A 6,251-nucleotide genomic window follows, 5' to 3' on the forward strand; every position below is an offset into this window, starting at 1 on the left:
CCCCCCCCCCCCCCCCAGGTCAGATGCCTTATTGCTCTCTACAGCTACCTGAAAGGAGGTTGTAGTGAGGCAGGTGTTGGTCTCTTCTCCCCGTAACTAGCAATAGGACAAGAGGCAATGGCCTCAAGTTGCGTCAGGGGAGGTTTAGACTGGATATTGGGAAAAATTTCTTTACTGAAAGAGTGGTCAGGCATTGGAACAGGCTGCCCAGGGAAGTGGTGGAGTCACCATCCCTGGAGGTATTCAAACAACGTGTAGATGTGGCACTTCGGGACATGGTTTAGCAGGCATGGTGGTGTTGGGTGGATGGTTGGACTTGATGATCTCAGAGGTCTTTTCCAACCTATGATTCTATGCATCCTGAGAGTGAGGTTGTTTGGTCTTTGGGGTTTTTCCCCTTTTCTTTCAAGTACCAGAAACTGGCTATAAATGGAGACGCACTGGTGGGGAGACCCAGACGGTGGAGATAAAAAATATGTGCATTGCGGAGGCCACATTATAATCAGGGAGATTCTTAGTGCATGGAAGACACAAGAAGCAATTTGCCACTCTTATCTCGTTTTTCCGTACCTATAAATTGGAAAAATCTTGAGACTTGGATCTTGTGAAGATCAATTTGGATAAAAGCAAAGTCAATATCTTGCCAGCTCGTCAAAGCTTTCCTGCTCCCACCAGCCAGCACCGCACTCATCTTAGCCAGCGTAAATTTCAGTGAGTTATTCTCCATCCCACAGATTCACTGTAAATTTTGCAATGTCTTTTTGTTTGTTGTGGCCCTGTGCGTAGCAGACAGGACATTTGACACTGGTGTTTGTAGAAGAGTCCATAACACTAAATCTCCGGATTCTTGAGCCACTCTTAGTGACCGAAGATATAAAAAGGAGGAGATTTATGGGACAGAGGAAAAAGCGTCACACTGAGAGCCTGCACAATGGGGCTGCTTTGCACAGCTGAGAAGTGTCTCAGGCAGCACCATTAGCTCTGCTGGCTATAGGTGCCCACCCTCGGGCTCAGAGCAAATGCCTTTACTGTGCCTTGGAAAATCTGGACAAGATCTTCCTACCCATGGGACTTAGTTCCACCATCTAGTGTTTTCTTGGGGAAAGATTCAGCTCTTACAAAACTCAAATCAGTTCACTTTGCCTGTTTTGTGAAGTGCTGCGTTCCTCTTCTCGGAAAAAGCATGCTGCAATTTCGTGTTGAAAATGGTCTGAGAGAAGAACAGAACTGTGGTGTAATTTGACTGTGTGTGTCTAAGAGTTAACTCAAACTGTTTTTGAGTACATATGGAAGGTCTCTGGGTCCTTGTGCTTGTCATCTCTGCTGTGAACAGCAGGAAGAGTGCCAGTTAGTTTTCTTTGGCCTGCTGCGCAAACTAGGAGCATTAGCATCTTGAACTGTCAGGAGTCACAGAATCACAGAATGGTAGGGGTTGGAAGGGACCTCTGTGGGTCATCTAGTCCAACCCCCCTGCCGAAGCAGGGTCACCTACAGCAGGATGCACAGGACCTTGTCCAGGCGGGTCTTAAATATCTCCAGAGAAGGAGACTCCACAACCTCCCTGGGCAGCCTGTTCCAGTGCTCCATCACCCTCAGAGGGAAGAAGTTCTTCCTCATGTTCAGATGGAACTTCCTGTGCCTCAGTTTGTGCCCATTGCCCCTTCACAGAATCACAGAATCACAGAATGGTAGGGGTTGGAAGGGAACTCTGTGGGTCATCTAGTCCAACCCCCCTGCCGAAGCAGGGTCACCTACAGCAGCCTGCACAGGACCTTGTCCAGGCGGGGTTTGAATATCTCCAGAGAAGGAGACTCCACAACCTCCCTGGGCAGCCTGTTCCAGTGCCCCGTCACCCTCAGAGGGAAGAAGTTCTTCCTCATGTTCAGACAGAACTTCCTGTGCTTCAGTTTGTGCCCATTGCCCCTTGTCCTGTCACTGGGCACCACTGAAAAGAGCTTGGCCCCATCCTCCTGACACCCACCCTTCAGTTATTTATAGGCATTTATAAGGTCCCCTCTCAGCCTTCTCTTCTTCAGGCTGAACAAGACCAGCTCCCTCAGCCTCTCCTTGTAGGAGAGATGCTCCAGTCCCCTCATCATCCTGGTAGCCCTCCGCTGGACTCTCTCCAGTAGCTCCTCACCTTTCTTGAGTTCAAACCATCAGGCGTTATGGTGTTGTGAAAATACCTGGGAGGTGATTCACGGGCTTCGTCGCTGCCTCTTTCGTAAAGGAAAGACTCCATTCTGAATGGTACAGAGGCAGCGTTTCCGAGGGGTCTGCACTGCAACCTGAAACGTATTCAACGCAAAGTTTTCACAAAGTAATTTGACGTTTTTAACCCAATATCTGCAGACAGAAAAGGTCTCCTTGCTTGTTGAATATTGTATCTTCTGTGCCTGCTAACACATACGCAAGCCCCACAGGAATGGAGAGGGAAAGAGAATTCCAGGGCTGGGGAAGATTCCTTGTTATGTCACTAAGTAGGAGGAACAGATAATTCGGGAGGATTTCAGACCTGCAGTGGACTAAATTTCCAGCTTTTTGGAAATACAGACAGGCCCATAGAAGTGTAAAATATGAAGTATGAATTAAAATATTAAGTATGAATATGATCTAGTGAAAACCTTTTTTACTGATTAAAATGGGTATTATCACAGAATATAGTCTTTTCTACAGAAGCTGAAGTTTCAGTGAAGCTGAAACCCTAACTAGCCTCAATTTTGAATTAAAATATACATTATAAGAAAATAATTTACTAAGAACAGTTTTTTTAAGAACTTTTAACTGTGTGAATTTACTTTTGAGTTTGGTTTACTAAATATAATGCATTTAACGACAAAATGTTCCAAAATTTCATCTGAAATAGATTTGAATCTTTCGATCAATCCAAGCAAGGACAACTTCTATTGGGTCTTTTGCAGAAATGACTGCTTAAATCTACTCATCTGTAGCAAACACTGAAGATATAATACCTGTCTGTCTGAGGAAAGGGCAGGACATTGCTGGCTGCGGTATCTGCAAACCGTGTAGCCTGCAGCCTCCTAATCCTCTAAACCTCCTGGCAGACCTGACTTAACTTTGCATCAGAGGAGAAACAGACAGCTAAGAACTGTAAAAGACGAGATGCAAAAGCACAGACACCAGCGTGGCTGCCACGGAAGGCAGACACCAATAATGAAAACCAAACGTACGGTCCATGCTTGCTTGACAGAAGACAGGGAAGCTGGGGGAGGAGGAAAGAAGACATTAAAAGGCCTTTGCCACGCCACAGCACTGCTGGCCAGGCCGACAGCTTTGATCAGTTCCTGAATGGTACGGGGAACTGTTATTGCTTGACATTGGACCTGAGCGAGGGAAGGTAACCGTGACACCTCTTCGGGCTGGGCTCCAATTTTCTGAACGCTACTGGAATTTTATTCTGCTTCTTAATGTTCTTCAAGGCGCTTTCTCGGAACTCATGAATCACGGCCTCTTTTTGTACCAGCATGAGCAGAACACCATGTTTTAACTAGGAATACCCATAAATACACACAGTGAGCTAACTGAATTATCATCGAAAGCATTTCACACAGTTTTCACAAAATTAAATCAGCTTTTCCTGCCTAATACTGTTCCAAAGCACAGCAAAATAAAGGGGCTTCATAGCTTGCGTTGGAGCTTGTCGGACAACGTTGTCCCAAAGCAGCAATCTGAAATTGAGAAAGCTCCCCAAACAGTTGGTTCAGCCTCTGGCTGGGGGCAGAGCTTCCATTATGTCCCTGGGAGAGAGCTGCTGCATGAATCTTGAGTTTGTACATCCGTCTTCTGCCCGTCGGTGCTGGATCAAGGGTCACGACAAAACATAAAGCTGCGTGTGAACTGTCAGAAGAGAAGTCTGTTTTCTTTTCCTGGGGCTGAACTGATAGGATTATTATCTTGATTTCAAGAGTGCCTGGAAATATGTCAGGGGCCTTGCACCGTAACCCCTCAGGAGAAGTTTATGTTCTAAATGTGCATGGGGGACAAATGTAGGCAGGGGAATGGAGACGTCGCTTGCCTGGGGCTACACAAAAGGTCAAATGGCAAAGGTGGGAATTCCCGCACGCCCCTTCCACCCCAGCCTGGCACAAAGCACAGGATGGGGAGTGAGGGAAGTGCTCTGTCTCTAGTATCTCATTTCTAAATGGTCTGCAGAAGTGGCTGCATGTAAGATCTCCCACTGTTGACTTCTGAGGATATAGGACAGGATTGTAAGAAGGGTTATTTTTAACAAGCTCACAGCATTTGGAGCGTTTTTGGCTCATGCACACACTGCCAGAGGAAGATGTAGAAAGATGTATATATACACACGTGTATATGGTTTTGACTTTATTGTTACTGTATGGACATTTTTCACATACTTTATTTCCTTGATTTTAAAATTCTAGCTTATCTGCTTCTGGGAGCAGGGATGTATTGTATACTTTAAAAATAAGGTTTTCTCTGTAGCCATGAATTGTCTCCCTGCCACGTGCAGACTCTGAGTAGTGCCCTGCCGGGGGGCTTCTCATCTGTTTCCTCCTATTAGCTGACAACAGCCATCAGACTGATTTTTGCAACTTAGTGAGAAAGAAATTGCAAATTCTGTGTTTCTAAAACTTACCTGGCACTGCAAAATAAAGCTTGAATCTGATTTCGATTCTTTATCTCCAGGGTGCAGAGTGCTTGCTGTCAGATGCACATGAATGCACTTTGTCTAACATGCAAACCTCTATTGAATGCTAATTTGATTGAAGCAATAGTTAAATTTTTGGTTAAAAAACTAGGAAGAGTGTTACAGAAAAGCTACAAAAGCAGTGAAATGCACACTTACATTCAGCACTGAGGCTTCGGATTTTATTTAAGCTATTTTCCAGCAGCAGGAAGGAAACAATGGTTTGTGGAGTGGGATTCTGTACACACTTGGGGATTTGCGGGTTGCTGCAGAATGCAAGTGACATTTCGAAGTGAGTTATAAGAGCTCATTTATTCCTCCAGTAATTTAAGAAACCTCTTTGTGCTGTGGCCTCACATGTAACAGTTTGGCATCTAAGAGAATGCCAGTGAAATACTCATTAAACTTACCAGAGGCTGAATCTCTGACCTATAAAGAGGGACCTTATAGTGTCTGTTCTTCTACGGCATTATCTTTCCTCTCAGGAAATTAATTGAGCTGCAGATATAAACTTACATTGGTGTGGTTTTCAAACCACATACCTTGAGAACTCTTGGGATTGCGCAGCAGTGTGTCTCCTGGTTTATTAGATTTTGCAGATATACTCTCCGTTCATGCAGACTGTTAGTTTGAGTTCGCCGTGACACAAGCAGCCTCACACAACAGGGGCTGTGAGTTTTGATTGGGACCCGTGTGCACAACAAACAGTGGCAAGACAGAGCATCCGTGCTGCAGAAGAGCCTGGAGCTGAGCGGGTCAGCGAGAGCTGTGGTGAGCTCCCCGTGCAGAAGGTGAGACAACGTTCTCGTCTGCTGTAGCATTTAGACTGCTCTTCTTGGTCATACTGATACATTTATGCATACACATATGGAAAGAGAATATCTGTAGAGTAACATATATATAGTAAAATATGTACATTGCAGATAAATGCATGCATTAGCTCCGTTAGAAATTATGGGCTCAATTTATATGGCATATACAGGGTATCAAACCGGGTCAGACTGCGGGATCTGAAGGCACCACAGGGATCATCACACCAGCCTTTCCCAACTGCAAGCAGTTTGCATACTTGATCTTTGATCCACAAGGATTCACAAAAGTCTGTTCCAGTGCAGCAGCCCCAGAACACTTCTGTTCACCTCTGACAAATCCAATGTACTCTTGCACTGTATAAAGAACTATTTTTGAATTTAAAATATGACTAAAATTTGTAGCTGGAATGCAGCAGTATTCAAGTTCTGTTGAAGCCAAATGTAACACCTATGCCACCTTCTCTGGGAGGAAGCTCAAAGCCCATGTCTATGAAAAACAATTTCAGTTGTAAAATAAATCAAAATTATATGCTTGGGTTGCACTATAAACTGTTTCTGTTTAGTAAAAATTAAGACATTAAATAGTCCATTGTCTTTGCTGTTCTGCTCATGTCTCTTCAAGAATTTGGACACAGAGGATCATGCACGTGCACTACAGGGTTAACGTACTGCTTAGGATATCTGTAGTAAGATGGCAGGAAAACAAAAAAATAAGTCAACATTTGTATTAGAGAGGACAGGAGAATTTATTGACTGAGGCGTGTTTA

Source organism: Opisthocomus hoazin, chromosome 1 (genome assembly GCF_030867145.1).
Source record: "Opisthocomus hoazin isolate bOpiHoa1 chromosome 1, bOpiHoa1.hap1, whole genome shotgun sequence".
NCBI lineage: Eukaryota > Metazoa > Chordata > Aves > Opisthocomiformes > Opisthocomidae > Opisthocomus > Opisthocomus hoazin.